Source organism: Myotis brandtii, unplaced genomic scaffold (genome assembly GCF_000412655.1).
Source record: "Myotis brandtii unplaced genomic scaffold, ASM41265v1 scaffold329, whole genome shotgun sequence".
Lineage (NCBI taxonomy): Eukaryota > Metazoa > Chordata > Mammalia > Chiroptera > Vespertilionidae > Myotis > Myotis brandtii.
In genome coordinates this window covers 675,737-684,616 of record NW_005362676.1, presented here as the reverse complement: position 1 = coordinate 684,616, position 8,880 = coordinate 675,737, and the positions used below count along the sequence as shown (strand labels likewise).

Below are 8,880 nucleotides of genomic sequence, written 5' to 3'. Positions count from 1 at the left end.
GGGTCCGGGTTGGGGGGTCCCCCGCCAGGAGCCCGGTAGCCGTGCGTTTGGAGGGATGAGCGGTTCGGTCCCGGCGAAACCGTGCAGTTTCGATCTGATGTCACTCACGGTGGAATGCGCGCCCCGGCGATAAGGCACCGAGGCTGTAAAACGCTCAGCTGTGGAGGAGGGCGTCTTTTTTTTCCTTTTCTTTTTTCTTCGTCCCATCCTTTATTACTTATCGAAGGCAACATTGAAATATTAAAAAACAAAACAAAACAAAAACCCAACCCTTTTAACACTTTTTAATAGTTTCGTTAGAATTTAAACTTTCAAAAAAGTGAACAGCAAATACCCACCTACCGAGGGGACAATGAGATGAAACTCTTAAAAGTGAAAACAAAGATCTGTGGGTCTCAGCAAAAAAAAAAAAAAAAGTAACACTGTTTCCTATCCAGCTTGTTCTTTCCTCGCGTTTTGAAGTCGGCTGCTGTTTTCTTTGGTGCCTGGAAACCTTGTTTCGAAGAATCAGTGAAAAATCCTCTCCTTTTGTACAATGTAATCTCTCTCATCAAAAAGAAGTTACTGGTTCTTCAGGAACAGAGGTGTGAAGAGTAAAAAGTCTCCCCCTTGGAAGATAAATTCGCCACTTGAAACAGTAGGGGATACTCGAGCAGTTTGTGGTTTTAGGTATTTGTTTTTTCTTGTGTGTGTGGGTGTTTTTCTATTTGCGATGTTTATTCGGGGTATCTGGGAGCAGGTATATAATAAGGCCCGGAGAGGGGTTCCCTTTAGTCCTGGATAAATTCTTTTTAGGAATGTAGTATTCTTTAAGAATACTTTAATCAAAAAGAAAAAAAAAGACTTTAATCTGGTTCTTTTGACTTGATAGTGATGTAGAACAACCTAAAGATAAAACTTGATCCGATGACTTAAAAAAAAGTTCGTTCTTTTCTTTTTTTTTGCTTTGATTTTAACATAAACTCACAGTATGTACCGCTGATGGGGCTTGCTTCCCCGGGAGGAAGGCTTTGCTCCCAGATTACGGAGAATGTCACTTTGTTCCCCAAGTGTGATCTCTCCCGCCTGATAGCCAAGACAGCACACTTTTCAAAGGTTATCTCGAGCCGGGAGAAATGAGGTTTTCCGTGGGTTGCCGCAGTAAGACGGTTTAGAAGGCGTCACACGTTTCCTCCTGAGTTACGGCATTGGGATTTTATGCCGTAATGAAAAGCGTCACAGGTTAAATATTGCATTGTAGGGACGTGTGCATTCTTAAATTCTTATGAGTAGAATGTGAGTTGAAAGCTTATTTTTGTTTGTTTGTGTTCTTTTTTTAAATCCTCACCCGAGGATATTTTTCCATTGATTTTTTAGAGAGAGAGGGAAAGACTAGAGAGAAATAGCAATGTGAGAGAAATACATTGATTAGTTGCCTCCTGCACACGCCCTGACCAGGGCCTGGCATGGGTGCCTTCAACCGAAGTATGTGCACTCGACCGGAATTGAACCCAGGACCCTTTGTTCTGCAGGTGGACTAGGGCTGAAAACTTACTTTTTTTAAATTGCTGTATTCTGAAGTGAAATAATACTCAGCCATCTTTCTTTCAAGTCACATTTATTTCTTTAAGGGGATTAAAGTGCTTACTAAAAGGCAGGCTCTGTACTCAATCCCTTTCATATCATACTCTTGTCCGTCCCCCCCCTCCCCCCAGTTTAAAAAGGAAATGAAGACATTCATTTGGCAGCTTGCTTTTTTATTTTTAGCATAATAGTTTGTAGAACTCTAATACCTTTGATTTAATGTTCTTTGTAATGGTTGAATGGTTTTCTGTCCCAGAAACCTGCGGTGGGTCATCATTGCCTAACTTGTTCCCAGGATTTTGCTATTGTAGTAAGCAGCGTTATATTTTTATATTTATGTACTCACATAGTATTACCATATGTCCAATTCTTAAAAATGTAATTTTTGGGTCAAAGGGTATGTGCACTTAAATTTCCCATAAATGCCAGTAATTTTTTTCTCCAAAAAGATTGTACCGAGGAATACATATAGTAATAATTATTGGTAAATTGGCAGCAAGAGGGAAAATTAGAATATATGATTAAAATAACATTGTAGATTATTGAAGAGAGGATGCTGAGACTATTGGCCAACTTTTTTTTTCTTTTAAGTCTGAGTTTTTTTCCCCAGGCCATAGGCAAAAAAAAAAGTTGTTTGTTTTTTTTTTTTGGTTTGTTTTTTGCTAAAGAGCAAATCACATCATAGGACACTAGAAGAAAGTGTAGGATACTTGTAAAAAATACATACCTGAGTTACAAGGGCTTCTCTGTACTAATATTGACTCTAGAAGTAATAAAGGAAAAGGTTTTGATACGTGTGATACACACCTGGATTTGTGAACACAATTACTAGTGTACCTGCTACAAAATGACTCAGACATTGAGATCAGGAACTGGAGGGTGGCTCTCCGTCTCACCAAAAGCATTGTTAATCATGCAAGGAAATGGTATGAATAATTATTAGAATCATTTCCATTGGTTGAATCACGGAAGTGGCAGTGGCTTCTGCATCTTCAAGCTGTGTCACTTTGGGGAGAAGCTATAACATTTAAAATTGTGCTATTATATGCTCGTTACATCTTCCTGCTTGCAATTTTCATTATGTCACAGGGACAGCACCTTTTTAAACCCTGTGGTTATCTCTAAAAGTGTAGTGTAGTTTGGTACGAAAATTAGTACACCTTCTTAGGAATCGATTCATTTTATCAAGTGAGGCACAGTGGACTTTTCTTAATAGACAAACACTTGAAGGTTAATAACTGTAGAAATTAGCCAAATTAATGAACCAAATGAATTGAAAATTAGCCTTTACAGACAGGAATTGTGTCCGGAAAGGCTGTTACAAAGTAGTTCTAATGTTGATACTTATTGATCAATGCGTATTTGTGTCATATTGCTTTAAAGGTAAACTAAAAACTCACAGTCTTTTCTGAGAATTCCCTTGGTTGTGTAGTAAGTTTTCCTGGGTCTGTTAAGTTTATACAAAAATACTAGAAATATTTTGATAGTATTTAAGGCAGAAGGCTTTTAATTTTTTGTGTTAGCGTGTTTGGCATTTTAGACATTCCTGGTCAAACTGTAATTCATGTACTTGGCGGATAATCCTGACTACAGTTGCAACTCTTATGTTTGTTTTAGGACAGCTCTGTTAGCTACCTTTTTCTTTTTTTTTAACCTTCACCTGAGGATATTTTTCCATTGATTTTTAGGGAGAGTGGAAGAGAGAGAAAGAGAAACATCGATGTCAGAAAACACATCGATTGGTTGCTTGCTGCAGGCGCCCTGACCAGGGCCTGGGCTGGGGAGGAGCCTGTGACCGAGGTCCATGCCTTTGACCGGAATTGAACCTGGGACCCTTCAGTCCACAGGCCGACACTCTATCCACTGAGCCAAATTGGCTAGGGATCTGTTAGCTACTTTGCAAATCATATTCTCTCTCTCTCTCTCTCTCTCTCTCTCTCTCTCTCGCTGATGTTTTCATGTTAGGGACTTGGAGACTTTTGTTTCATATTCAAGAATGGCTCCTGCTGCCCATTGATGGCTGCCAGCAAGTGATAAGAGGAGGTCAGCCCGCCACCCCAACAAATACTGAGGGTGAAACCAGTGCCTGACTGAGGGCTATAATGCAGCGTGCGGAGCACTGTTTCCTGTTTGGTTTGGAGGAAGAGATTACAGTAGTTTCACTCAGTTTTTTCAATCCTGGAAACAATGTACTGGCTCCGACTTTTACTTGCTCTTTCATCTTTTGTCTATTTAGAGACCAAATGTAAACTCACTGCAGTTCTAAGAATAAAACGGAGTGTAAATAAGACAGTCAGATCACTATGCTGCTAAGGAAAGTGGCTTTACAAAGAATAATTTTGGTGAAAAATTTGGAAATGTCATTCAGTTTCTGGGTGTGACCCTAATGTGATAAAAATTCCTTTTCTACTTAAAGAAAGAATCTGGCTGTAAGTTCAAGGCCTGGCTCTCGGTCACCCCTCACCCAGGGTCGAGTCCTGGGGCATGCGTGGTGTGGGCTCAGTCTGGAGGGCGGGTGCATGTGGCAGTGGCTGCAGACAGTGGGTTGAGCAAAGCTGTTTTTTTATGACAAGTTATTCTTTAAAATCAAATGTTAAATAAGGTGCAAAGATAGTTGATGTCTAAGAGGATATTTCCAAAATACTTGACTGGAAGGAACTTGCTTTGCATCTCTTGAGTTTTGAAAGACAATCTTTTAGGGAGAGAGAGTTTTAAATGGAACTTAAAATTGGCGTGTGTGTTTCAGAGCAGGATTTTCAGGGTGAGGTAGCAGTAAAAATAGGCCTCTCGCTGTCTCCGACCTAGAGCGCCTCCTGATTTATTTATTGCAGAGGAGGTGGCTTCAGGTTCCTCCTTTATGGGGTAGCCAGGTGCTTTATTTCCATTCCCCTTAAACAGATAAATTCTTAATCACGAGTGTGTGTGCCGAGTACGTGCGCAGGGAATTTCATTTTACCTCCGAGGAGTGGATGACAATGACTAACTCTGGTCACTAGGCCACAGAGGCACTGCTTTAAGGCATCAGCAAACCGCCCCGGCAGGGTGCTCAGCGGATAGAGCTGTGGCCCCGAGGGTCTCCGATTCCCGGTCAAGGGCAAGTTGCAGGTTTCGGTGCCCCAGGCCCTGTGTGGGAAGCAGCCAGTCCATGTGTCTCTCTCACATCCATGTTTCTCTCCCCCGCCCTCCCTTCTACTCTCTAAAAACCAATGGAAAAAATAAAAAATATTCCCAGGTGAGGGAAAAACACCAAAACCAGAAAACCAATGTTGCCAGAATTCATACCCTAAAACACACTATTTGCGATTGAGTAACAAAGCCCTGACCCTTGTGCATGTAGAGTTAGCTACCGAATCTCAGATGGCCCTTAACTTCTGGTAGCTCTTAATGTAGGACATGACTATCACATCTACCAGGGCATCGGTAATGACTGACTGTTTTGCTTAGTTCACCAAACAGTAACTGAGCACATTTTGTTTTGGATCCCTGTTCTTTAGAAGCTTATAGTTTCAACTGTGTACTGTAATGATCAGTTGTGAAATGCATAACTCATTTTAAAATCCCAAGAATACACGTTGCTTACTCATGAAAAGTAAGTGCGAGCACAATTGTGGTCATCTTATAATAACACAGCTTTCTGGTGTACTTTTTTGGTGGGGAAAGTGATGGAATTATATCTAAACCCCAGGCTTGCTGAAACAGTTGATTTTCTGCATTCTTTGTTGATTTTTTAAAAAAGCTTTAATTAAATCTGGATGCATCCATGTGTTTAGTACAAGTATCTCACTAGGGGAAAAGGTTAAGAACTAGAAAGTAACTAGAATTTACTTACTTATAACTCCTTGGATATACTGCTGTGGAAACTGTACAGCGTGCTGGCTGTCACTGCTTATTGAGGGTCTGACAAGCTGTGAAATATGTAACAGTTTGCATTTCTTTCAACAGATATTGATTGCAAACCGGGTATGTCGCAGGCGCTGTTTCAGATTGGAGATAGAGCCATGTACATACAATTGTTTGCACCCAGGGAACATTTTAAAGGTGTGGGCAGATAGCAACAAGTGAAATACTACACGTGATGCTGAACGCTGGAATCCCTAACGTGCTTTCTGTGGCACCCATTTTGTGGCTTTTCTTTATAATTTCACCACTGAATTATGGATGCCATACGCACTGTAGTTTTGCCTGTGAACTTTGCACACTCGGTTGTGTGTAGCTGCTTGTGCTCAGTTATTGTGTCAGATGATTGATGTGGTGGGTAACTGTAGTTCATTAGTTTTCATTGTATTCACGCATGAAATCCTAGTAATCCATTGTGTGGGGCCTCACTGCCAAATTGGCTGGGAAAAAAGACTTTGAATTAGACTTTGGTGATTTCTTGGGGAAAAATAGTGTATACCTCTGTCAGGGGCAAGAGTTAGGTAAGTGTGCTTACTAGTCCCTGGAGTACTGACACCCCGGGAGCGATAGCCAGCTGCTTTCGTGCTCACCGAAAAGCCAGTTTCAGCCCAGCCCAGGTGGCTCATTGAGCTTCCACCTCTGCACCAGGAGCTCACGGATCGATTCCCCGTCAGGACACAGGCCCGGGTTGTGGACTCGATCTCCAGTGTGAGGCGTGCAGGAGGCAGCCGATCCATGATTCTCTCTCATCATTGATGTTTCTCTCTCTTTCCCTCTCTCTTTCTCCCTCCCTTCCTCCCTCTCGCTCTCCCTCTCCTCTCCCCCTTCTCCCTCTCTGAAATCAATAAAAATATATTTAAAAAATAAAAAGAAGCTAGTTTTTAGTTTTGAGGGCATTTTATGGCTAAGGTCTTAAAATCCATCATCTTAAAGTACATTTTTATAGATATCCATTTATTTGACTCTGATCAGACCAGTAAAAGCCAGAATCAGGCAAAATACGTGCTTTGGACAGAAACAACTAAAAACAAGTGTACTTTTCAGAGCATACTTGGAGGAAATTGGCCCACGTGGCACCTAGGGGCAGTCTGGAAGATTTATTTACTGGTGGTTTTTGTGTGTCACAGTGATAAGTGTTGGAATTGAAACAAACAAACATATTCCAGTCTACACTTGGATGCTGTGGTGGCTGTAAAGTCAGAAGGCAGTGGCCATGGCGCGTAGATTTGCCCTCTGGTTGTAAATATGAGAATGTGTGTTGATAATAAACGATGGCCCCGTAATAGGGAACACCGATTCTGTGACAAGTACTAAGCTAAGTGTTTTGTGTGCACATCTCACTTAACCTTAGCTCTGGTAGCTACTATTTCTATTTTACAGGCGACGAGTCAGGTAGCTGATCGCACCCCTGATATACGCTTTATAATTCCTACGCGCATATGCTAGAGGTTCTCGCTCTGGCGGAGCGTCTGGAGCTGCCGGGAATGGCGTTAGGTGAGTCTCATGAGTCATGAGACCGGGAGAGAGTGTGGGGTCAGAGAGCGCAGGCTGGGCTGAGGGAAGTGGTGTTGCCCAACTCCAGCTGGTTGTTGGCACCAGGGAGCCAGGCCAGCTCTTCCAGTTTCTTAACGCAGGTGGTAAACCCAGATGTTTATGAAACTTACCTCCACTTAAGTGTTGCCAGCTGATGGCATTCTCTTCTATCTTCTCATTTTGAAATGCATTACCTATATAAAAATTATTATATAGTAACCCCATGGAAACACCACCCAGATCAAAGACTGGCATAGAGCCAGCTTCTCAGACGCTCCACCCACTGCTTGCCTATGAAATGGAAGGTCGCACTGTCCCGACCGCAGCTCCATATGTGGTGGCCTTCCTGTTCACACCTTCCTCCCCCGAGGCAGCCACTATGCTCACCTCGCTTCACGATTCATACGTGGTTGCATGTACATCCATTCATCTCCACTGCGGTCCAGGATTCTGTTGTATGACTAGACCATGACTGACAGACAGCTGTCCAGGATTCTATTGTATGACTAGACCACGATTGACACACAGCTGTCCAGGACTCTGTTGTATGACTAGACCATGATTGATGGACATCTGGTTATCTCCTGATTTTGGCTGCTAAGAATCATGCTCCCATGAACACATGTCTGTCTCTTGGTGAACATTGCACATATTTATGTATGTGGGCACTGCCACTGGATTATTGAATGTGTCTTCAGTTTTAGTAGGTAACATTTTTTCCCAAGAGGTTGTACCACTTACACTCTTCATCTTCGTGGCTGGGAGTTTCTGTTGCTCTGCATTTCCACCACACTTGGTGCCAGACCCTTTAATGTGAGCCCTTCCAGTGGGTCTTTAGTATAATCTCAGTGTAGTTTTCATTTACGTTTGTCTGACTAGATGAGCAACTTTAAAAAGAAATATATTTCAGAGAGGAAGCTAGAGTGAGAGAGAGAGAGAAACATCCATGATGAGAGAGAATCATGGATCGGCAGCCTCCTGCACGCCCCCTACTGGGGAGCGAGCCCACAACCCGGGCATGTGCCTTGACTGGGAATGGAACCATGACCTCCTGGTTCCTAGGTCAGTGCTCAACCACTGAGCCACACCAGCCAGGCGATGAGCAACTTTTTATGTTTATGTCCCGATCAAGTCTTTTGTCCGCTTTTATTTGGGATTATCTTTTCTTGATTTGTCTCATATTTTTTTGGATCAAAGCTAGAGTATATGTACTGTAGATAGAGTCTTCAACCTGGCAGTCACATCTTAATGGTGTTTTCATGACCGGAAGTTCTTCATTTGAATGTGGCCTGAGCGTCGTGGCCCAGGGAAAGGCCAGCCAGGAGGCGTTTCCGGAGAGGGACCTGTCAGCAGGCAGGATCTTGCAGAGAGGACTCAGGTACAGCAGGACTGAAAAGGTTTCCACCGAGTCACCCTGGTCTTTATGGCTTTATGGCTCTAGGCTCTGGACTCTGAGTCCTGGGTCTGCCACTTACAGCTGATTTCTTATCTGTGAAAAGCAGCGGCTGTAATACCAGCATCCGCTCAGGGTGGCTGTGGGCTCACTCAGCACAGTGCCCGGCCCACCGGAAGCCCTGATGTTAGCTCAGAAACATCGGAGTGAAGCCCATCTTAATGCCAGAGAAGAGGCATGTAGGAATCATGTCTGCGTGTACACTTGTATAGACATTTAATGTGTGTGTGTGTGTGTGTGTTTCTATATTGGATACTGGACAAATGTCAGCCTGAAGGGTAGGAGTCCCAGCCCAGCAAGATGTGCTGTGGTTTCAAAAAATGACCCTTCGCTCCCGAGATACTTTTTAGAAATCGCAGTCGCCTGAAAGGAGAGATGCAGTGGGATGGATTTGGGGATGGAGATGACAGACTTCCCAAACCAGTGCCCCTGGC

At 43.0% G+C, this 8,880-nt stretch overlaps 1 protein-coding gene across 3 annotated transcripts in view; it reads left to right on the top strand.

Moving 5' to 3' along the window:
- Positions 1-8,880, top strand: part of TJP1 (tight junction protein 1) — an 89,012-nt gene that overhangs the window by 32,786 nt on the left and 47,346 nt on the right. The window contains exon 1 of one of the 3 annotated variants that reach the window (XM_014543592.1): positions 40-669. The exons of the other annotated variants lie outside the window; for them this stretch is intronic. The gene's annotated coding sequence lies outside the window, so the exon portion shown is untranslated. Of the gene's footprint in view, positions 1-39; positions 670-8,880 lie in introns of those variants that run through there. 3 annotated transcript variants of the gene reach the window in all.